The sequence below is a fragment of the Prionailurus bengalensis genome, chromosome A3 (assembly GCF_016509475.1).
Source record: "Prionailurus bengalensis isolate Pbe53 chromosome A3, Fcat_Pben_1.1_paternal_pri, whole genome shotgun sequence".
Lineage (NCBI taxonomy): Eukaryota > Metazoa > Chordata > Mammalia > Carnivora > Felidae > Prionailurus > Prionailurus bengalensis.
The window spans coordinates 9,881,971-9,906,350 of NC_057354.1; positions in this window are offsets into that span (position 1 = coordinate 9,881,971).

Sequence of the window (24,380 nt, forward strand, 5' to 3'; positions counted from 1 at the left end):
AGAGCCCACAGGGTTTGCAGAAACCCATAACTGGATCTTGGAGGCCTCAAGCAATAATAATTCTTGACCTAAGACCATTCTCTAAAGCCGGCATTCTTTACCGCACTGGCCCATCCTTGTTGCCGCTTAACTAGGGAGAGCAGTGAACAAGTCTCAAAAGGAGACTGGCTAGAATTGTTTCAAAGACACAGCCTTGAATATAAACCAGTAATAGGAAAGGTGCAAAAAGCTAATTTTATCTCAATTTTATCACGAACGGAAAGAAAAGAGAAACAACATTACTGGAACTGTCTATTGGGGCAGAGGGAGGCATTTTAAATATCTTAACTTGATAAAAACATGAAAAATCACCATGAATGGTCTTAACAGACCGTATTGTTACTACTCTGCCTCGTATTGTGACTGCTGAGTGTATAGTATAAATGCAGCAGTTGAAGGATTGTTCCTTCGTTTCCCTGGCTGTGCTAATTTAATTTAATTGGTCTACTGAATAACTGGGTGTTGATGTTCATCGTTCCTTATTAAGAAAGACTCTTAAACCCAAAACAAAAGCAGCTTTCCTTTTCTTGTTCTTTCCTTTCATTAGGAGCACAAGGGTCCAACTTCTTCCTGCGTGGGGGATCAACACTTCCCAAAGGATGCAGGCTTACCCGAGAGCTTCCCCTCCATGATCCATTCTCTCAAAAACCTAAAAACCCTCCAAATTGCTACAACAGAATGCTGGCAGTGGAATGCTGACTAAAACGGAAAATTACTTGGGGAGAATAAATCTTTTCTGCCGAGACAACTGAGGTAGGTGCCCTATTTAGCGCACTTGCTCTGGAGGTAACTGTTAAAAAAGAAAAAGAAAAGCAGACCTTTGAATATCTTCCTCTGAATGAGCCCCACCTCAAATCCTAGAGGGAGTCCAGCTATTGAGATTTCAAAGTACCTAAGGCACTAATACTCACATCCCTGTTCGCCCACCGTCATACTAGAGGCTCAGAATGACAGTCCTTGATTCTGCTCACCAAGATTTCCAATTCGGCCAAGCACTGGACAGGATTATACTTTCCCACCCGTGTGGCTGCTCTGACCAATGAGATTTGAGCAAATGCATTTACAAGTCAATGGTCAGTTAATTCCGCAGTGTCCTCTCCTGCTACCTGGACACGTCTGCAAGAACCTCTTTTCCCCAGATACAGAGCAGGGTCATTGAATGCTACCTCGAAAAGTTGTGCAAACCATCGCAGATTTTACAGGAACAAGAAATTAATATCTAATCCAAGGAGATCTTGGCATGGAAGCCTGTTGTGACCACCCCATCTACCCTTTCTTCATCTTCATTCTGGGGAGAAGATATCCTCGGGATAAGGGAAACAGGGCGTGGGACGCAAGGAATGACTACCCAATCCCAAATAGCAACCCGATGGGTGACCCATCTTTCAGCTACAACGTCCCTGCAAAAAGATCCTACGGGAGCAAAATGCAAAGATAAATAAATATTTACAATCAGTCATCATTAACACATCAGAGTGCATTAGCAAATCTTTTCTACCAAAAGGGTTGGGGCCCTAAGGTGAAAAAGAGCGAAGGAAGGTCATCAGGTCAGAAGCTGAGGAACCCTATTTCCAAGAAAACCAGGGGAAGCCGTAAGGAAAACGAGAAGGAATGGAAACAAAACGAAAGCTGATGTAATTTATTTCACCATTTCATCCACCCAACTCTTGAACTGGTTTTCCAGCATCTTCGGCGGTGAATGCAGAGTTGAGGGTTACCACAGGCTCCCTGAACGAACCCGAGCAGTCGGTGGCTCACTTAGCCCCTCGAACCCATGTTTTTGTACCATGACTGAGGGCCACACATCTTCACACGGCGCCATCAGGGGCTGCCATCAGGCCACTGCCACTGGCCTCCAGCCTCCCATCACGGAAACACATCAGGCGGAGGAGTCCGCTCCCAAGTGTTAAAAGCAACACGTAACCTCATCCCAGGGTGTCTGGTACAACCTGAGAGCGTGTCCCGCCCCTGTTCTATCTTCACTGTGATATGACAGACCGGGAGGCTCTAGACTGACCCCTGCTCCTTCAGAGGGGCTTAGGTTAGTGGGGGAAACAGCTCCACAAGAAGAAACCGTTGTTCTCAGAAAGGGAGATGGCCCAGAGCCACCAGAAACTATGAATGCCACTCCAGCCTCAAAACTCTTCACATCAGTAGGGATAAAGGACGATTTCTTCTACGTTTTACCTTTGCTTTTTAATTGCTTAAATGTTTCAAAAACACACGCAGCCTTTGACAGGACATAAAAAGACAAAAATCACATTACTTTCTTTCCGTGCCAATTGTTTTCATCCCCAAAGTTATATTCTAAGCTAAAAAAAAAAAAAACCTCAAAATCAGATATTGTCAAATCGGTGGCTTGCCATCTTGAAATGTGACCGTCTATTCCAAAGTTATGTGAATGCTTCTGCAGTAATATCCTGAGGGGGCGGGGGGAGAGTCAATGACTTTTCTAAACTACAACAATTTATTTTCAGAAGAGGAGACACAAATTATGAATCAATCGATCGATATTAGTTTCTCCTGATCATCTAAGGGCCTCTCCTGGTTCTATTTTCTAGGATTCATTGGAAATAAGTTCTTTGGGGGAAAACTCATGGTTTCCTGGGATCTTGTCTGTTTCATTTCCTTTCCTGTTAAGCCGTATTACTCATAATAGCAGAGCGCTACCTGACGACACAAATGTGCCCCTCTCCGTGTATCCTGTAGTTTCCTGTCAAAGCGAATCAGCCTGCTTTGCATTAGGGCTTGGAGATTAAATGGCAGGAGAGGAAGTCCCTCCAGGGACGGTAAACCAGAGTGGTGGCTTCATACCCAAAGGAGCGCGCAGCCAGGACACCTGCATCCGTGACAATGAGGCAACCACAGAGTGGGAAGGAAGACCTTTTCGAAAGTGCATTTCTGTAGCCAGCCCGTTTTCGCCAACATAAAAACATCCGCTTTTTAACGCTCTTACCTTATGAAGGTCGAGACGGTAACAGTTAGTTCTCACCGATGCCGTTAACATAACTAAGGAGGAAAACTCATTTCCTTCGTCGCTTCCTCTACCGCAGGGTCATAATCTTAAACGGAACTCAAATCGCTAAGAGATTCTCTCTTAAAACAGAGAAGGTACAGAAACCCACTTCCCACATTTCCCGGAATACTTTACATTCATCTCGGGTTAATAGTGATAAATGTTATTGAGCGCCTGTTACGAACCATAAATTGCTGGGCGCTGGATACGCGTTCTCTTTCTTCAATCCAGACAACTCCGAGAGCTACGCGTTTTTATGCTCATTTTACAGACGTCACAACTGAGGTTCAGTTAAGTAATTTGCCAATTACAATTCATTATTCTTTCCAAGTTCACGCTAAAACACGCGCATAACTCTTAAACCTAAAAAATAGACACATTTCATACGTGCACTACATAAAAACTTCTCTCGCGTGCTACCTGTTACCTCTGCACCCCGGTACGGAAAACTCAAGGGGAAGAAAACAGAAAACATCTGCCGAACACCTCAACATGCCAAGCCCGGTGCCTGTGCTTTCCAGATTGTCTGTTGGGACTGTGCAAACACAGGCTGCATTATCACAATCGAGGCAGAGCTAGGACTAGAGCTCAGGTCTCTCTGAGAAGGGTCTGTGGGGGGACCAAGGTCACCTCCACGCTCTGAACTCCGAACTCGGCCGTGTAAACTACAATCCCAGCCCTTCCGCTCTCCAGCTGTGTGGCCTTAGACAAATTAGTGAAACGGCTTCGTTTACATTTCTCATAATAATAGACCCCACCTTGCCCTGTTGCTGTTACCCTGAGAATCAAATGAGAAAGCACACGTGTCTGACGTAGAGCAAGCCCTTATGGTGGGTAGCCTCCAGGACAACCCCAGGGATGCCAGGCTCCTGATGTCACCAGCAGAGGGGGATATATGCCACTGTCACGTGAAATGGGAAAGAGCTGTATAGTTTTGTGGAAGTAACTGTCTGTAGTTTCGGAGACCGGGTCACACAAGACGTCGTACCTCCTGCCTTACTCTCAGCTCACTCTGGGAGAAGCTATCCATTCTGCTGTGAAGACACTCAGGCAGACTTCTGGAAGGGCCAGAGGGACAGGAGCTGAGGCCTCCTGCCAAGAGCCAGCACCAGCTTGCTGGCCCCCTGCGTGGACCCTCTTGGAAGCGGATGCTCTTGTCCACTAGACTCAAGCCTTCCGACTGCGGTCTTGGGAGAGACGTCAAGCCAGACTGACCATTTAATCCGCTTCTGAATTCCTAACCCAAAGAAACCATGAGGTCATAAGTGTTTATTGTTGTTTTAAGCTACTGAGGTCTGGAGTAATTCGTTCTGCAGCAACAGATAACTGTTACAGCGCTCCAGAAACCTCAAGCCCTTCGCGGAAACCAAAGCTCATGTTCATTCTGCTTCACCAAGAAACCTCCTTCCCTGAAGGAAAGACTGACTACTTTAGCGAGGCATTTTAAGCCCTCCAGCACAGGGTTGGAGATGTAAGTAAGGGGCTGGGGATTGTAGGGATGGGGCTCTGCGTGGCGCTATTCAGGTGACCACATGCCTATTCACATGCACACAGGATCATAGTTACTGGGAAGTTCAGAATCCCCGGGGACACCTGCCCCAACACTGCCACAAATCAGTAGGCTACTTTGCATTCTCTAGACCTATTTGCTCAGACCCCAGATATGCCATCTGTCCCCACAGTTCTGGCTGCTCACTGCCTTGTTTCTTTTCCTCTGATTTCTCCCGGCCACACAAAACAATGAAAGAGAAGCACGCAAAGCAATATTTCTAGTAAAGAATCCTGTTTTCCTGTATGGTGGATCTCTCCCATCGGAGGCACGCGGGGAGCAGGAACCGGCTTACTATTTTTGCGCTAACAAGACTCGTGGTGGTAACATCCCTGTGCAGCCCTCACAGCCACATCAAAATGAATCACCACCTCATCAACCCACCCAAGCACTCCAGGTTCTGTTGCCCTGTACAAAACTCCCCGTCTATTGTTCCAGAAAATTTCAGAACTGTAAAAAAAAAAAAAAAAAAAAAAAAAAAAGAGTCCCTAGTCTTTTTCCCCAGGTCCTAGTGATAAATGGATTGACTTCTCTCCTGTCCTGCTCTAAATGTAAGGACACGTAGGTGACTAGGTGGTCAAAAATCTGGCATCCACTCGCTCTGTGGCATCCACTGGTGATGAGACCATAAGTGACCAAGTTAGAGCTGGTTTCGTGACACAATGATTTTTCATCAAGAGCTAATGTCACAGCAACTTTAGACCCTGGCGCACACATCAGATGCAATGTCACTGGAAGGCAGAAGGTCGGGAAAGCAATACCAGGGGCAAGAGGGTAGAGGCAATGGGAGCGCCAACGTGGTGCCAATTTAGGGACCAGGGAGCCCCCCTCTTGTCAACGAAGCAAAGATGTGTTGAGCACCTACTGTGTGCCAGGCTCTGGGCTGGGTTCCTCTTGCCTATGCTACTCTCCCCTCCGTCCCCAGAGCAAACCAATCCATTAGCAGCTGTCGTGTTCACAGGACGGCAGAAAACCAGGGGTGGGCAAAGAGCTTCCTGTTTTGTAAACGGGTTGTAATGGAACAGGGCCGTGCCCACTTGTGTCCGTGCTGTGTGTGGCTGGCTGTCCTCCCACTACAACCGCCCGTTGAGGAGCGGCAACAGAGACTGGATGGTCCATGCCACTGCCTGAAGTGCATCCCCTCAAAATTCTTCTGTTAAAAGTGCTAGCCCTCCAGCGCGATTGTAGCTGGGGAAAATACACTGAGGACATCAGTAAGGTTAAATGAAGTCCTCGGAGTGGAGCCCTGGAAGAAAAGGAAGCGGTCTTTCCCTGTCGGTCCTTCTCAGTCCCCAACCACCACCCCCAGGTGAGGACCCAGTGAGAAGGCAGTCATCCCCAAGCCAGGAAGAGGGCTCTCGCCAGAACCCGAGCAAGCTGGCACCTTGACCTCACTTCCAGCCTCCACGGCTGAGAGAAAATTAATTTCTGTGGTTGAAGCCCTGCTCTGGTCTACGGTGCTTCGTTATGGCGGCCTGAGGTGACTAATACGGCCCACCGAACCTAAAATATTTGCTACCTAGACCTTTACCGAAAAGGTTCGCAGGCCTAGGGAAACCTTCGAGGCAAGACAGAAAACCCCGAGAATCTTCTCCACACTCTCCGTTTATGGCAGGGAAATCTGTCGTTCTCCCCCAGGAGGATGGTCTGGTCTGAGGAACCAGATCCTTGCTTATGCAACTTCCCTCTGCTTCTGTCCTGAGTCCCCAGCGGTTCCCAAAATGTGGTGAGGAATCTGCAACATAACACGTCCAGAACTGAGCTCCAGGTTCACGGCCCCTTCCCAAACCTGCTCCCCCACCTCAGCCACCCCATCCATCTCTCCAGTTCTCGCGCTGAAACCCCTGGCGTCTTCCAGACTCGTCTTTCTCTGTCAACCTCCCACCATCCAACCCACGAGCAGCCAAGCCTCCTTCCGAAGTCAGTCCAGAATCCAACCCCCGCACATGGCCATGGCCCCGCCACCAGTCTGTCTCCACCTGGGCTCTGCGTCCACCCTTGACCCTCTCAGCCCGGGCTTCACAGGCAGCTGTTAAACCGGAAGCCAGATGGCGCCCCCGTTCTCCTCAAACCTTCCACAAGACTCGGGACATTCTCCAAGCGACAAGCCAGAGCTGGGCCCCACCCGCCCCCTCTGCTCCCCTCTCCCACCGCAGCTCCCGCTAGTCTCCCTCACGCTCGCTCTGCTGACCTCTCACTGTTCCTCAGACGTGTGGCGCACCACCTTCCTTCTGCGACAATGCTTGCCCCTCCCTGCCTCAAGTCTCCATCACCTTCTCCGTGACTTCTCCCACCAGGATCCTATGTACAGCCACAGACTCCCCCACAAGCCCATCACCCTGAACTGTGGAGGGGATGTAAGAAACTCGTCCAAGCTCTCAAACTCCCACCTACGAAGCGAAAGAGCGAACAACAAGAACACAGCATTACTCTGGGGAATAAATAAGATAACGTGTGCACAGGTTTTCTGTCAACTATAAATCTCTAAACCAGGAACTGGCAAGTGTTCTTCGCAAAGGGCCAGCTAGTAAGGATTTCTAGGTTTCTTGGGTCATATAGTTTGTCCCAACTATGCAATTCTGATAATGTGGTACAAAAACAGCCAGAGACAATACCTACAAAATGGGCGTGGCTATTTACCAATAAACCTTTATTTACAAAGACAAGTGATGGGCCAGATTTGTCCCATGGGCTATAGTATACACATCCTATTCCAAACCATTGCTTACTGTTATTATTGGTAACGATAAAGAACACCCATCAACATGATAACCAAAGAGGTGAACAACCTATACACTGAAAACTACAGAAAGCTTATGAATAAACTGAAGAAGACACAAAAATGGAAAAACATTCCATGCTCATGGGTTGGAAGAATACTGTTAAAATGTCGATACTACCCAAAGCAATCTACATATGCAATGCAATTCCGATGAAAATACCACGAGCATTCTTTACAGAGCTAAAAGAAACAATTCTAAAACTCATATGGAATCAGAAAAGACCTCGAATGGCCAAAGTAATGTTGAAAACGAAAACCAAGGCATCACAGTTCCACACTTCAAGCTGTATTACAAAGCTGTAATCATCAAGACAGTATGGTACTGACACAAAACAGACACAGAGATCAATGGAACAGAATAGAGAACCCAGAAATGGACCCACAAACGTATGGCCAACTCATCTTTGACAAAGCAGGAAAGAACATCCAATGGCATAAAGACAGTCTCTTCAGCAAGTGGTGCTGGGAAAACTGGACAGCGACATGCAGAAGAATGAACCTGGACCACTTTCTTACACCAGACACAAAAATAAACTCAAAATGGATGAAAGACCTCAACGTAAGACAGAAGGCCATCAAAATCCTTGCGGAGAAAGCAGGCAAAAACTTCTTTGATCTTGGCCACAGCAACTTCTTACTCAACACATCTCCAGAGGCAAGGGAAACAAAAGCAAAAATGAACTATGGGGACCTCATCAAGATAAAAAGCTTCTGCAGTGAAGGAAACAATCAGAAAAACTAAGAGGCAACCGATGGAATGGGAGAAGATATTTGCAAATGACATATACAAAATCAATAAAGAACTTAGCAAACTCGACACCCCAAAAACAAATAATTCAGTGAAGAAATGGGCAGAAGACATGAACAGACACTCTTCCAAAGACGACAACCAGATGGCCAACAGACCCATGAAAAAATGCTCGACATCACTCATCATCAGGGAAAGACAAAGCAAAACCACAATGAGATACCACCCAACCCGTGTCAGAACGTCTGAAATTAACAACTCAGGCAACAACAAATGTTGGCAAGGATGCCGAGAAAGAGGATCTCTTTTGCACTACTGGTGGGAATGCAAACTTGTGCAGCCACTCTGGAAAACAGTGTGGGTGTTCCTCAGAAAATTAGAAATAGAACTACCCTACAACCCAGCAATTGCCCTACTAGGTATCTCTCCAAAGGATACAAAAATGCTGATTCAAAGGGGTACATGCACCCCAATGTTTAATAGCAGCACTATCAACAATAGCCAAAGTATGGAAAGAGCCTAAATGTCCATCCATAGATGAATGGATAAAGAAGATATGGTGTGTGTCTAGATGTATATATATATATATATATATATATATATACACATATAATGTGTATACATATATATATGTGTGTGTGGGTATTCCATTCCACACAATGGAATATTACTCAGCGATCAAAAAGAATGAAATCTTGCCATTTGCAACAACACGGATGGAATAGAGGATGATACGCTAAGCAAAATTAGAGAAAGACAAATATCATATGATTTCACTCATATGTGGAATTTAAAAAACAAAGCAGATGTACATAAAGGAAGGGAAACAAAAATAATATAAAAACAGAGAGGGAGATGAACACAAGAGACTCTTAAATACAGAGGACAAACTAAGGGTTGCTGGCTGGGTGTTGGGTGGGGAGGAAGGGCTAAATGGGTGATGGAAATCAAGGAGGACACTTGTTGGGATGAGCACTGGGTGTTATATGTAAGCGATGAGTCACTAAATTCTATTCCTGAAATGATTATTACACTATATGTCAACCAACTTGGATTTAAATCTTTAAAAATATTTGAAAAAAAAAGGATGGTAAAAGCCGCAAGATTCAAGACATACTGTATATGTTTGTACTTCGTTTCTTATTTGCTTTCTCCTGGTAGATATAAGCTCCAGGAGGGCAGCGATCTTTATCTGTTTTTATGTGCCCTGTATCCACACCATTTCTAGCATCAAGAATGGCACATGGCACATAGTAGCCTTTCAATAAATACTTTTGCAGGAATGAATGAACTTTATATTTTGTCAGTGATTAAATAGATCCTTCAAGTGTATTTTTTTTTTTTTACTATATGTAATTTTTGCCTTAAAATCTGATTTTAAAGCAGTGCTTCTCAACCAAGGGACATTTAGCAACGTCTGGAGATAATTTTTCTTGTTGTAATTGGGAAGGGATGCTGCTACACATCCTACAATGCACAAGATAGACTCCCGTGACATAAAATTATCCTGCCCCAAATAGCAAGAGTATTGAGGTTGAGAGACCCTGCTTTAGTGTCTAATGTTCCGTGAAATCCAACTTCACGGTACGTACCAACATTTAAATATACATACTCTAAATCTGCTAGAAGCTTAAACAAATAAGGCATTTTTTTTACCTTTCCATAAATAGAAGCCAGTGTTAGAGAATCCAAGGCTGCTAAACGTTCTGTGTAATATTCCGCAATGTCTCCTGCTCAGACAACTGAGGACCTGTTGCCTCACGTTCACAAGACGGCTGCACCACCTCCAGCATCACATCTCTGTTCTGGGCAGAAAAAGGAGAAGGTCAGGAGGCAAAGGACATGTTCCAGGTGAATGTGGCTGCCATTGCCTTCCACTCCTGTGGAGCTCCATCCGATGACTTCCGCTTACATTTCGTTGATCAAAACGGTCTCTGTCTCCAAGGAAGGCTGAGAAGTATGGCATGTTTTTAACTAGGAATCTCAGTGCAGCCAACAAGTTGTTGTTCTTTCAGTAAGGAGAATGGAAAATGGGCACTGTACAGGCTTCTAGCATTCTCTGCCACATCCTTTGGTTTAGAATTTTCACATCTTATAAGAATTTCTCATAGCACACAAAGATAGGAGAATGTTCATCACAGGAAGTCAATAGGAAAAAAAAATGAAAACTGGCGACCAAAAAAATATATGAAGCTAATGCTGTTGGTGTCCCTCCCTCCACGCAAAAGTGAAGGTTGGCCACTGAGGGCTCAAACCTGAGCCTTCTCCGGAGGACTGGCTGGGCTCCTCTCCACTAGTCTATCATGTGTATACAAATGCTTCTCTTAAGCGCTGCCTCTAGGAAACCCAGACTAAGACAACATTCATCAATAGAAGACCGATCATTTAGATGAAAACCTAAGCATATAATCATGAATGCCAATCAGAATTAAGCAAAGCTATTTACAGTGATGTTGACAAGAAGTCTAAGATTTTTTCCTCAAAAAAGCAAACAACATTATGTATAATGGACACTGACTTTTATGAAATAAAAAAAGAATGTGCCTCAATATGCTTGCCTATATTTAAATTTTTTCTAGCCTATATTTAAATTTTTTCTATTAGAACGCAGAAGAAACTGTTAGCATCTCTTTTCTCCGGTAACCTTTTCATCTTTTATCCTTCTGTAGCGTTTAAATCAAGAAAAATATGGTTTTCTATTAAGACTTGAAATTTTTCACTTAAAACATCCTCATTATCAGGGCCCCTGGGTGGCTCAGTCAGTTAAGCATCCGACTCTTAACTCAATGAGTCAGGTCATGATCTCATTGTCATGAGATTGAGCCCCCACATCATCAGGCCCTGCGCTGACAGCACGGAGTCTGCTTGGGATTTTCTCTCTCTCCCTCTCTCTCTCTGATCCTACATTTGTTCTCTCTCTCTCTCTCTCTCTCTCTCTCTCTCAAAATAAATAAATAAACATTTTTAGAAAGTTTCCATTATCCAATGTGATCAGAGGTTGGAATTTTTGGTTAGCATAGTATTTGCCACCAAAAGATTTGAAACTTTAAGAGAATTAAATAAAGGGCTTGGGTTTCGGTCCTGCTCTGCTATTTACTAGTTAACTCCGATAAGCCATCCCACCTCTCAGAGGCTACCTTGTAAAATGTCAGTTAAAAAACAATATATGAACCCCCAGTGGTCTTTGAGGAAGGATGAAACCAGCACTTGTAGGCTCTCTGTGAACTAGGAGTCTTTAAAAGTTACTGTTGTTATCAGTAACCAAATATACATCAAGACTTTGATGTCCATGGATACAAATTAAATATTACTACCTGGTATGCCTCAGCCATGGTTCTGTGATGCAAATAAGAAAGACTGACTACGGTCGATTCACACAGGAGAGCTTACTGAGAAGCTCACAGAAACACGGAGAACGGCTAGAGAAAACGGCTTCTAAAGACAGTAGCACAAAAGGTGGTTTTTCATCCAGAATTACAGACGAAGCACATTACAGCTTTCGTAATAGTCTGACAAGGATGTGCTGTGGCCACACATGGGGGGACTGCAGCCCGCCTGGCCAGGACCACCAGCCCGGCAGCCCCCAAGCCCTGGAGAGAGGCTGTTCCCATGAACTTGGTGCTGCTGGGGCGGGCACTGCTGTTCCAGAAACATGAATGTGGCTGCAGCATCACTAAAAGAGAGTCCTCCGCCATGGTTTCTTGATCATCACTGGCTACTGGGGTTAAAAAAAAAGGGGGGGGGGGGGGAGTTTTGCCACAGAGAAGTCCAGGACATCCTAGCTGCAAGGGAGTCTGGTAAAGTGGGCCTTTGATATGTTCAGTTTTGAATGAAAAGATCTGATTATAGCCAAGATTTATATGGTGGGAAAATCCTTTTAGAAGGGGTTTCAGATACCACAAACAAACAAGCAAAATGCTCAATGTTACCTATTTTGCAGAGGCATAGAAGTCCTTATGAGTAGCCAAAATCTAAATCATTTTTATTTATATATTTACCAATATATTTTTATAGATTGGGCTCCCAGGGAACCTGACTCTGAGACGGAAATCGGCATCTGGTTTTTTATCGGGAAGTGCTCTTGGGATCAATGTCTGGGAGGGGAGGGAAAGAGGATTATATAGAGGGAGAAATTTTTATTTATATATTTACAAATATATTTTTATAGATTGGGTTCTCGGGGAAGCTGACTCTGAGACAGAAATCAGCATCTGGGCTTTTATTAGGAAATGCTCTTAGGATCCACATCTCAGAAGGGAAGGGAGGGAAGGAGGATTGGACAGAGGGGGAAGTCGAGCCATGATGCAGCTTCAAGACAGGATTTGTGGCACTTTGGCAACACGAGTTGTCACAATCTTAACCATCACAACCACATGCCAAGGCAGGAAGTTGGAGGTATAAAACGCAAGGTACAGGGGCTCTTTCCTTTCCCAGATCCCAAATTTTTCCCAGAGGTCCTGAGACGACTCTGCCTTACATCTCACTGGCCAGAACTAAGTCACATGACGGCCCTCAGCTGGAAGGGGGGCTGGAGGAGTGACTCACCGGCCAAGAAGAGAGTCAGCCACATTTGAGTCAGACTCACTAGCAAAACGACAAAGCACACAGAGCGCCCACCCTCACCTTGCTGACAACCTTCTGGAACTTTCACTGAGCACCTGCTTGGCGCTAACCGTTGAGCAAAGACTTTTTACATCAACGATCTCTTCTGAGTCTCACAATAAACCTATTAGGTGAGTTCTCTCATCATGCCCGTCCTACAGATGAGGGAACTCAAGTTCAGAGAAGTTATGGGTCCAAGGTCACACAGCTTAGTCGGTAGCAGGGCTTCAACTCGAACCCGAGCTTGCGTGACCCCAGAGTCTGTGTTCACAGCTGCTTCCCCGTGTTGGTTCTCAGCATGTTAGAACACATATGGCTACCTAGCAGAGTGAGAAAGGGACAAATCCAAGGGATCTGAGAGCCTAGAAAGACTTCGTAGCAGTCTGGGACCTGGGTTGGACCATATATGGCAAAGAAGAAGGACAGAAGGCAACACTTCTTTGACCCTGCTTCTAGATGCAAGGAGAAAACTACACTGAAATGAAAACGTTTGAGCCAAACCATCTAGTGCCTTGCTGCCCGATGTGTGGTCCACAGGTCGGCAGCACAAACATCACTCGGGAGCTTATTCGAAGTGCAAAATCTCAGGCCCTGTCCTAGACCTACTACATCAAAATCTGCACTTCAGCCAAGTCCCCAGGTGATTCTCATGCACTGAAAACCTGAGTGGCACTGTTCTGGAGGGTTCAGTGACAGCTCGGGCTAGGGAGTAGGCAGAGCAACCCCTTGAATTCTGACTTTGAAACTAACTCTCTGTATAATTGACTGGACATCATAATAATAAGCCACTCACCACGCTTTACACAGATGATCTCATTCAGTCCTCATGGGCCATAAACAGAGCTATGGGTTACCCACTACAATTACTGGCAGAAGAGGAAACTTCTCCGATTCAGCAACTTGAACTAATGTCACATCACTAACAACTTGGCAAAAAGTAAGACGTGAAATCCCTACAGTTTGGCTCCTAAAGTTCCATTCTTCCGAACCACACGACCTCCCCTAATTATACAGCGTTGGAGGAAGGATGAGATCATCTTTGTAAAGGGCTGGATACAGTGCCTGGTGCTTAACATACACGAACGATGAAGAGAAATAACCGGGCTCGCTTTAATGAGATTTGGGCCAGCGAACTCTCAATCACCTCGACGTGGCTATCCGCCGAAAACTTCTCCTGCCAGCTTCTGCAACCACCCAGAATACATTTCAACAACTTTCCTCCCCCATCAATCCGCGCTTTATCAAATGAAAACACATTTTCCCACTCGTCTACAGCAAAATGTAATTAGAAAGGTGAATCTGCAGCCCTGAGTCAAAGATGGACCTCCAAAGTCTCACATAAATGATTTTGGGTTTTCCACTGTTTTGAATTAACCATGCTCCTGCCCTTATTGGCGCTGATAACTGAGCGTTAACTACATTACATGCAATTAAATTCAAAATATTTGTGCAGCAATTATACGGATTCATCAAACCTAATGGCGCAGTCACAATTTCATGGGTACTCATCAGTACTGCTCAGAAAAAAAAAAAAAATTGGCATATAGAAATATATTCCCACAAGCTGATAATTATAAAATAAACATTGTGTCTAATGTCCTCACATGTGCGGGTATCTATCAATAGTAAACAAATTAGAAGATCCTAACAATACGGACCCTTCTGCTTCGAGTATTTTTATGCATTCCTCATTAGCCACCAGATCCATCAAAAGAGCGTTTGTTCAGCAATCAGTGAAGAAACCACACTTGGGTTTACCCTTTCGTTTATAAGGTTATTGCTTTTCTTTCCCCTTTGGGGTTCTTCCCAGACTCCCCTTTTTGGTTACCAGTCTAGGAACCCACTGTAACAGACTTTGTGGATTCCCACCCTTAGACTCACGGCCACTTCCAAGCCGCCAGAAACCAAGGGGGACATCTTCTGTGCACGCTGACAGCTTCCTACCTCAAGCGTCTAGGACGCTTTCTCTCCCTGGGACGAAATGGATCTGCTTTGGGGAGAAACCCAACCAATGCACCCTCTTCTGTTGAGGGACTAGACTCTCTTATGAAACTTTGTTGGAGGCGTACGCTCCCCCCCACCCGCCTCCGTAGGAGATTTATTCTCACTTCCGCTGTAGTTAAGATGCACAGAATAGGCTCGGACAATCAAGTGAGTCTTTAGGACAAAAGCGGGGCTTGTGTATCAGCTACTCTGCCAGAGGCACCAGCAGCTGTGACAGAGCTATACCCAGTTTCTAGAAATGTAGGTGGCGGTGGTTCCCACGGAAGCCGCAGCCCCGGTGAGCGCCCCGGGGAAGGCAGCAGCACCTGGGCCCCGCAGTGTGGACAGCTACCCCGGTGCGATAAAACCTGGTTTCTCTGGCCCTCTGGCCCTGTACAGACCCTCTCATCAATTCGTGTTCTATCTCAAAAAGCCAGAGTTCATTTTCTGTGACTTGAAACCGAAAAGACCAATTGATGTGGACTATGTTCTTCTGTATAAAACTAACAAGGATATTCATTATGACATCGTCTGTCAGAGGAAGATGCTGGAGACTCGCTAAATGCTCAGAGACGGATCAATCACAAAGTATCAAATCAATGGCTAAAAGCTAACAAGGTAGCCCATATTGTGCATTCTGAACGCCCATACGTGGAATTATTCAGGATTGAGTTTTTAAAAATTAGAACCATGTATACGGTTTGCTACCCTGTTATAAATGCATGTACATATAGACAGATATGTATATATACATGTATATGTGTGTATGGGTAAGTCATATATTATCAAGAGAGAGAATCATCTATACGCTTACACAAGCATTACATGTCCGGTAACAGGGTTTGTACCTTAGGGGAACGAGGATCCTGAAAATCAGATATGGGACCAAGTCTTAAATTCTCCTGTATATCCTTTTAAATCTTTTTTTTTTTTAATTTTTTTTTCAACATTTATTTATTTTTTGGGGGACAGAGAGAGACAGAGCATGAATGGGGGAGGGGCAGAGAGAGAGGGAGACACAGAATCGGAAACAGGCTCCAGGCTCTGAGCCATCAGCCCAGAGCCTGACGCGGGGCTCGAACTCCCGGACCGCGAGATCGTGACCTGGCTGAAGTCGGACGCTTAACCGACGGTGCCACCCAGGCACCCCTCCTTTTAAATCTTTTGAGTTTACGCTTATAAACACACATCCTCTAGGCAACAGTCAACAAAATCTCCATTTAAAGGTGTAAATAAACTCAACAATCTGAACAAGAAGGAAAAGACAGATTCCCAAACCCTGACCAAATATTGTACATTCTTAGCAAATACCTCCAGTGGCTTTAACACCAAGACCTGCTTCTAAAGCCCTGCTCTACATTCTCAGAGAGCAGGAGTGGTCAGTGCAAGGGGCTGGTTTCTACTGCCCAGATCTCTGCACTGAGCCCACATTAATATTGCATTTTCAAGTCAATTTTTTGCAAAAGAGTTCATGCTGGAAAGAGCCACATTCGTTGGCATCCAGAGACTTCACCAGGTGTGTGAAAGGAAGCATCAATATATTGACAACCGGCAGAGTTTCTAGACCAGCACCAACTGCCCAAGGGCTAACGTTCTGATTTTTACCACCTTTCCCACCTTTCCTGGAATATTAAGTGGAGAAGAAGATCGTGGGCTCACAATGTGCGTTTTATTTCTACCTCGGGGTGCACACAAACACACACTCACTCACACAGGCACATCTGCGCCCTAGTTTTTCCTCTCAGAAACCTTTCAGTTATGGGAGTGTTTTCCACCAAAACGTATTTTCAGCATGAGGACAAGGGTCACTCTTGGAAAGTTGACAGGTCACTACTGTCCTTGAATATTGGTGTGGTTGCGTTTCTCCGGTAACACTCTTCCCGCTCTCTCCCAATTTGGGTCTCTTTCCTACTTTTTCACGTTCTTTCTCTGGGCATCATGCCAGACATGTAAGGCGGTGACCCACTTTATCAATCTATTACGATCTTTTAAAGCCTCTGCCATTTCGAACCAATTTATTTTTATGTGGCATCTTCCATAAAAATTATCTCAAAATACTTTGTTGAGACAAAGCAAAATTATGATAAAGCAGTTTAAGCATTTCAAGACTTCTTGGTTGTGACGATCAAGAGTTAAGCACATTTCAATAATTTCCTGTAAGTTCACAGCTCTTAATGTAAGAGTCTTATTATTCTTAGCGATTCCTGTTTTAGAGAACGGTGGCTGGCAAAAACTTACACTGAAGTCTAGATTATTCAGTGTGAGAAACGTGTAAGAGCCAAAGTGGAAAAGCATGACTGCATTCGGTTCAGACCAGTGTCCCACCCTGCTCCCCACTCCTCGCGACGTTCCCCGTTGGTCCCCTCCAGTTATCGCCATGGCGTTTGACTTTGATCCCTCTTGCAACCCTTCCCTGCTCTGTCCTCTGGGACCCCAGATCCTACAAGTTCTCCTAACTTCCTGGCCTCTCCTAACATCCTCATTTCTGTCTGGAACCTTCCACCTGTCCCTCAGATGGCCCCCCAAACCTTGTTTTAAGGCATTTGTGGGAGATCTAAATGTACACCCAAGCCGTTCCTGATTCCCTGTTCTCTTCCTCTTTCATGTATACCTTCAAGTTTGGAGGGTTTTATTCCCCCAGTGGAATCAGTGCTAACCAACATGTGGTTAGTGTATTATTCTTCTTTTGTTCTGCTCAGAGTTTATTCTCTCTTATTTTGGTAATTGCCCTCAAGATCCCTTTTGGAAAACAAGGCCTCTGTCATCTGTGGCCCATGTGGCTTAAGTGAGGTTTTCCCCAAGTCCAGGATGCAGAGGTGGGCACAAGATCCCAGCTGACCCAAACAGAGTTCTCCATTGAGCACCACACCCCCCGCCCCCCGCCCCACCCCACCCCCACAACTGGTGCAAGGATCCGTATATGGCAATAGTCTATTTTGTATGTGATCCCAGGAAGCACCAGTAGGGGGAGTAGGAGTGTGAGACAGGAGAGAGGAGCAGCCCATACAAAGTTTGTTGTCAGTGCAATTACCATGTTGGGTACCTCTCGGCAACTCTGGCATCCAGTATAAAACAGGCTCTCGTAGCCCGAGAAAGACCTCTGGGAAAGAGAGGGCAAAGGGACAGAATCATGAGCATACCTGCTGTCACTCAGAAGATGCAGTGACCATTTGCCATGCTTCTTTGCCTGTTCCCAAATATGAACCCTCTCTGATCCACTTGGGTGGACTCCTAGTACTGAGTCTTGATGAGAAGTAGCAACCACCTACAACTGTAAAGGCTGAAATCCTTTAACTCACATGCCAAGCCTCCCTAGTAGTTAGAATGCAGATATGGGACACCTCTCCAACCAATGGAACGCACCCAAGCCGGATTTAACAAGTGAGCTCTTGGCACTCAAGCAGCAGATATGTTTTGGCAAAGTTGTCTAGGTCATAGTAAATGCTCAACATTTAACTGTTATCATGATTAAAGGGGATATTTGCAAGTATTTTCTTACATTTAACATATAGGACCCTAGGGCACCTGCATGGCTCAGTTGGTTAAGCATCTGGCTCTTGACTTTGACTGAGGTCATGATCTCACAGTTCATGAGTTTGAGCCCCACATCAGGCTCTGCACTGTCAGTGCTTGGGATTCCCTCTCTCTCTCTCTCTCTCTCTCTCTCTGCCCCTTCCCCACTCGTGTGCTCTATTTCTCTCTCTCTCTCCAAAAAAATGAAGAAACTTAAAAAAAAATAAAAATAAGGGGGGAGGGGCCAAGATGGCAGAACAGCATAGAAATTTGTTTTGCATCTCATGTCCATGAAATACAGCCGGACCAACACTAAACTATCCTGCACACCTAGAAAACTGATTTGAGGATTAACACAGCAATCTGCACCACCTGAACCACAGAACTCAACAGGTACGCAGTGTGGACAGGTGAACTGGGGGAGAGAGAAGCCATGGAGGGCAGGGAGCTGTTTTTGCATGCAGAGAGAGGATGGAGATGGGGCGGGGGAGAGTATGGGCAAAGCACCCCCCCAAAAGCAGCTGGAGAGAAAATGGAAAAGTGGTAACAGCCACAGGGGTTGAACAAAAAAGGGAGAAAGGAGAAAGGAGAGGGTTTAAATTCCTTTAAGACTCTATAAACAGGGGGAGCGCAGAGTCTGAAACTCCACAGCTGGATACCTGGTGGTGCTCTGGTGAGAAGGGTGAATCCCCAGGAGCGGAGAGTGAAGTACGGGGGTCCACAGGCCCATTCATTCTTTAGCAGGATGTTCTTTATCTTTCCTCACCACAACGAAGTGAAAAAGCAGGAGGTTACATTAATTAGGTGCCGGGCACTATACTAAGTTTTTTAAAAACATTAACTTGGGGCACCTGGGTGGCTCAGTTGGTTAAGTGTCCGACTTCGGCTCAGGTGGTGATCTCACAGTTCATGGGTTCGAGCCCCGTGTCGGGCTCTGTGCTAACAGCTTGGAGCCTGCTTCAGATTCTGTGTCTCCCTCTCTCTCTGCCCCCTCCTCCCCTCACACTCTGTCTCTCTCTCTCTCTATCTCTCTCTCAAAAGAAAACAAAAATAAAACCATTAACTCTGGGAATGCAAGCTGGTACAGCCACCCTGGAAAACAATATGGAGGTTCCTCAAAAAATTAAAAATTGAACTACCCTACGACCCAGCAATTGCACTACTAGGTATTTATCCAAAGGATACAGGGGTGCTGTTTCGAAGGGGCACATGCACCCCCATGTTTACAGCAGCACGATCGACAGTAGCCAAAGTATGGAAAGAGCCCAAATGTCCATCGATGGATGAATGGACAAAGAAGATGTGGGATATATATACAATGGAGTATTACTCGGCAATCAGAAAGAATGAAATCTTGCCATTTGCAACTACGTGTATGGAACTGGAGGGTAGTATGCTAAGTGAAATTAGAGAAAGACAAATATCATATGACTTCACTCATATGAGGACTTTAAGAGACAAAACAGATGAACATAAGGGAAGGGAAGCGAAAACAATATAAAAACAGGGAGGGGGGTGAAACCTAAGAGACTCTTAAATATGGAGAACAAACAGAGGGTTACGGGAAGGGTGTGGGAGGGGGGATGGGCTACATAGGTTAAGGGCATTAAGGAATCTACTCCTGAAATCATTGTTGCACTATACGCTAACTAACTTGGATGTAAATTTTAAAAAATAAATAGAGCAAAAATAATAAAACAAAATATAGGGCCCTTCCTTTTAACAACAAAGTAATATGCCCCCTAAGAATGTTATTTAATATTCAAAAGAAATTAAATATCATCATGAAAAATAAACCAAAACAATGAAATAAAGCACTCTGCTCTTGGCAAAAAACACACACAGCCCGATCCTTACCAATGTGCCCAACCTCTGGATAGTCTCCCCCACTAAAACATAGAAGCATTTGGAAGAAAACTGATTATACTGACTAGCATATCTAATTGAACCTCACCATGTTCTAGACTCTGCTGGATGCTGGAGATAAAGAGGCGAAAGACAAAGTCTCTGCCCTTCAAAAGAAAGCCGATTAGGTGGGGAGGTACACAGGTAGAACAATAATTACCAACGTGTTACCACACAAAGATTTCTGGAAGGCAATGAGAGTGCCAAGGGTATACCTAAATCCGCGTTGGGATGCCCAATCGCCAATTTCTTCAGCTGTATCCTCTTTTTTTGTTGTTGTTATGAATTTATTTATTAAGAGAAAGAGGGAGAACATGTGTGTATGAGTAGGAGAGGAGCAGAGAGAGAGGAGAGACAGGATCCCAAGCAGGCTCCGCACTCTCAGCGTGGAGCCCAATATGGGGCTTGAACTCACAAACGCTGAGATCATGACCTGAGCTGAAATCAAGAGTCGGACACTCAGGGGCGCCTGGGTGGCTCAGTCGGTGAAGCGTCCCACTTTGGCTCAGGTCACGATCTCGCGGTTTGTGAGTTCGAGCCCCGCGTCGGGCTCTGGGCTGACGGCTCGGAGCCTGGAGCCTGCTTCGGATTCTGGGTCTCCCTCTCTGCTCCTCCCCCACTCACACTCCATCTCTGTCTCTCAATAATAAATAAACATTAAAAAAAAAAAAAAAGAGTTAGACACTTAACTGACTGAGCCACCCAGGCACCCCTGTCTCAGCTGTCTTAAAGTTCAAGTGGGATTTAGCTGGGATGGGGGAAGGGTGCAGAAATGTATTCCAGGAGGAGGAAATGGCACCCGCAGAGTTAAGGAGATGTGAGAATCTGGGTATAACCAGAAGGGGAAGTGAGTGTGGAAATGTGCAGACACGTCCAGGAGGCCCCTGCATCCAGTCCATGGTGGACAAATGCCACCATGGCTTTCTTCTTCCAGAAACTGAAGGGAGGAAAGGAGGGAGGGAGGGGTGTCAGAGATCAAAGCTGTCGCTCGCTGTCCTCTTGAGAACAAACAGTATTCAATACTAAACACTGCCTCTGAAACAAGTACAGCCCACTTCTCTGATTTACCATGTGAGCGAAAGGTGACTGAACTCATGGATCCTATTCATCAGGATAGGATATAAGAAATGTATAGGATATAAGAAATGTATAGAAATGTATAGGATAAGATATAACCAATATAAGAAACGCCAATAGGTGTGCCTGTGTGTGTGCACATTTCTAAGGAAGGGTTCTTAATTATAATTAATTTTTAAGGAAAACCAATGTATAAATGTATGGATTTCAAAGTCATTCTTCGAGCTAGTCAATTACTTCACAAATGGAAACCATCACCATTAGAAACACAGTATTAGTCGAGATGATTGCAACTTCCTAAGATACGTAAGCTCCACCTGGAATCATACTTTGTTCTAGGACATGTGTAAGTATTTGTTGTTATTAAAGAGATGAGGTGACAATTTCCACGTACTCTCTGTATCATATTTGGAAGACTGCTGGTCTCGGGACTTCAAACTTTTCAAGTGTTGACCTTTATTTGCCTGCATTAGGAATTTAATTTCGTCTTCACAGTGGCCACCAATATAAGAAATGCCAATTATTCATTTCTCTTTTCAACTTAAATCAAATCAACAAGCCTTATTGAATCCTGGTGCCCAGTAGCACTTAGGACTAAGAAACTAAATTTCCAGGGCACCTGGGTGGCTCAGTTGGTTAAGCGTCCGACTTCGGCTCAGGTCATGATCTTGCAATTTGTGAGTTCAAGCCCCACGTCGGGCTCTGCGCTGACAGCTCAGAGCCTGGAGCCTGTTTCCGATTCTGTGTCTCCCTCTCTCTCTGCCCCTCCCCTATTCATGCTCTGTCTCTTAATAATAAATGTTAAAAAAAAATTTTTTTTTTAAAACTAAATTTCCTTCCTGTCTTTTTGTATTTACTACTACTTTTTTTAGCTATGAAATCCACTTGGGAGTCAAAAGGATTCTATCCAATTTCTTACGATTTGTGGTAGGTAAATAAAAAATGGATGTTTTAATTCTGAAAGGCCCGGTATGATTCAGCAAACAGATCATACACAGGATTTTGTTACTGAACACATTCTGTTTGGAACCTACTTAGGATCAAAACCTACATGGGGTCTCAAGTTCGAAATCAAATTTGCCCAAAATATTCAAGCCAAAACATAAATAAATTAAAATGTAGTAGATGCCTACGTAATAACTCTTGTTCTACGACTCATTTAAAGTCAGTCTCCTTCCAGATTTGTGTGACAATTTATCTGGATGAAAGTCTGATTTAAACTCCTAGGTAATTTTAGGTTTGTTTGCAAGTGGGAAACCCAGATGTTAAGGGACTGAGAGATTCATTTGGGAGATGTAAAATGGATGATCCAGATGTCAAACACACAGCCCATATTATTTCTACTCTATGGACACAATACCAGAAACCGTCAGAAACTTGGGATTTGCTTGGATTATCACAGCAGGAGGAGGTACAACGATGAAATCAGAGGATTATTTGGTCTGGAAACCCCCACGAAATATACGGGACCTTCAGAAGAGAATCCGGGGGCGCCTGGGTGGCGCAGTCGGTGAAGCGTCTGACTTCAGCCAGGTCACGATCTCGCGGTCCGTGAGTTCGAGCCCCGCGTCGGGCTCTGGGCTGATGGCTCGGAGCCTGGAGCCTGTTTCCGATGCTGTGTCTCCCTCTCTCTCTGACCCTCCCCCGTTCATGCTCTGTCTCTCTCTGTCCCAAAAATAAATAAACGTTGAAAAAAAAAAAAAGAAGAGAATCCTTTTGTGTGGTCTTAGGTCGACCCTCATTTTCCTAGAAGGCAGCTTTACAATATTCTTCAAAGTTAAGATGTGCTCGTTAGCCAGGTAACAAGACGCAAACGCAACGACGTGGCAATTTGCGCAGAAGCTGGCTTCTGAAGGCAGCGTGAAAAGCGTAAATTTCAAATGGCCAAATTATCCTTAAAAGGGTATCGTGTCTACACCTTGGCCACCTAGCAAGCCGGACACAGACCATCTTTCCCAAGGAATTAGAACAGATGGTTGCTTTTCTGGTTCACCCTATAGCTCACCTACATTTAAAGGCCATGTCATGTGACCAATACGCCTCTTTAAATGCTAGAACCACGACCAATGGGGTGAGCTGCCCGCTCTTTGAGCAAAATGTCGAACCACAGATTCCCGTTTCCCATCTCCTGCTCCGCCTGGCGCATAAAATGGTAAGCAGCCTGGTGACTGTATTCCCCAGCTTTCTCTAGATTTTCTCTTGTTCTCCTTTGTGTTGTACAGCTTTCATTGGTATACGATGGAGGTATACATGAAGACCTCACTCATCCCCCTCTGAGACCACTACGTGATTAAATGGCACACGGCATGGAGTTCATCTAAGGCCGCGTTCAGCTGGGAGGCCCTGGCAAGGCAGGGCCAATGAATTCATTTCTAGCATCTGTTCTGATTGGCTAGGCCCCTCTTCTGACCGATTGGTGCCTTCGGTTTAGTAGTTTTATTATCCCCATCGGATACAGCTCCCTAAAGCCAAGGGCACGAAAATTTAGGCCCTTGACAGAATTTTCAGAAAAAGTCTAAGTATGTTCCAGCCTAACCAGTGTAGAAACTCTTGAAATCTAAAGAAGTCAGGACTTTGAAAACAAAAGGGATTTTCTGCCTTCTCTGACTATAAGGCATGGTCAAGTGGGGCCCTTTTTCCCCAGTTCTCCCCACCCCCCAAAAAAGCCAACCTTGGGGGACACCTGCTGCTCATCAAGTATGGCTTCTGCAGGCCATGTGACGTGGCCTGATTAACAGCTGTGTGACGGGGACCTTCAACAGCGGGGAGAGGGCCCTCACACGCCGCTACCAGCCTCCTTGGTCAGGGAATGCATGAAGCAAACGTCACATGGGAGGTGGCAGACCCCTCTCCTCCAGACGGAAGCTCAAGCCTTCCTTTGGCAGCCACACGAAGGCAGCTCAGGAAGAGAAAGATAGAAAAGAAGTCAAAAACTGAAAGAAAAATCTGGAGAGAAACGAGAGAACAGAGAAAGGGAGAAGGGGGGTGGGGGAATGCCAAATACCTTCCAACTGGTCCCGTCCAATCTGGCAGGAAAACAATGGGGCCATTATCTCGAGGGCATGAGTTGTGAAAACGCACTTCGCCCCCGCATTTCCACTGAGGCTGGGAGGAACAGACAGGTTCCTCCTTTCTGGGCTGGGGCAGGAAGGCGCAGGCTTGATCT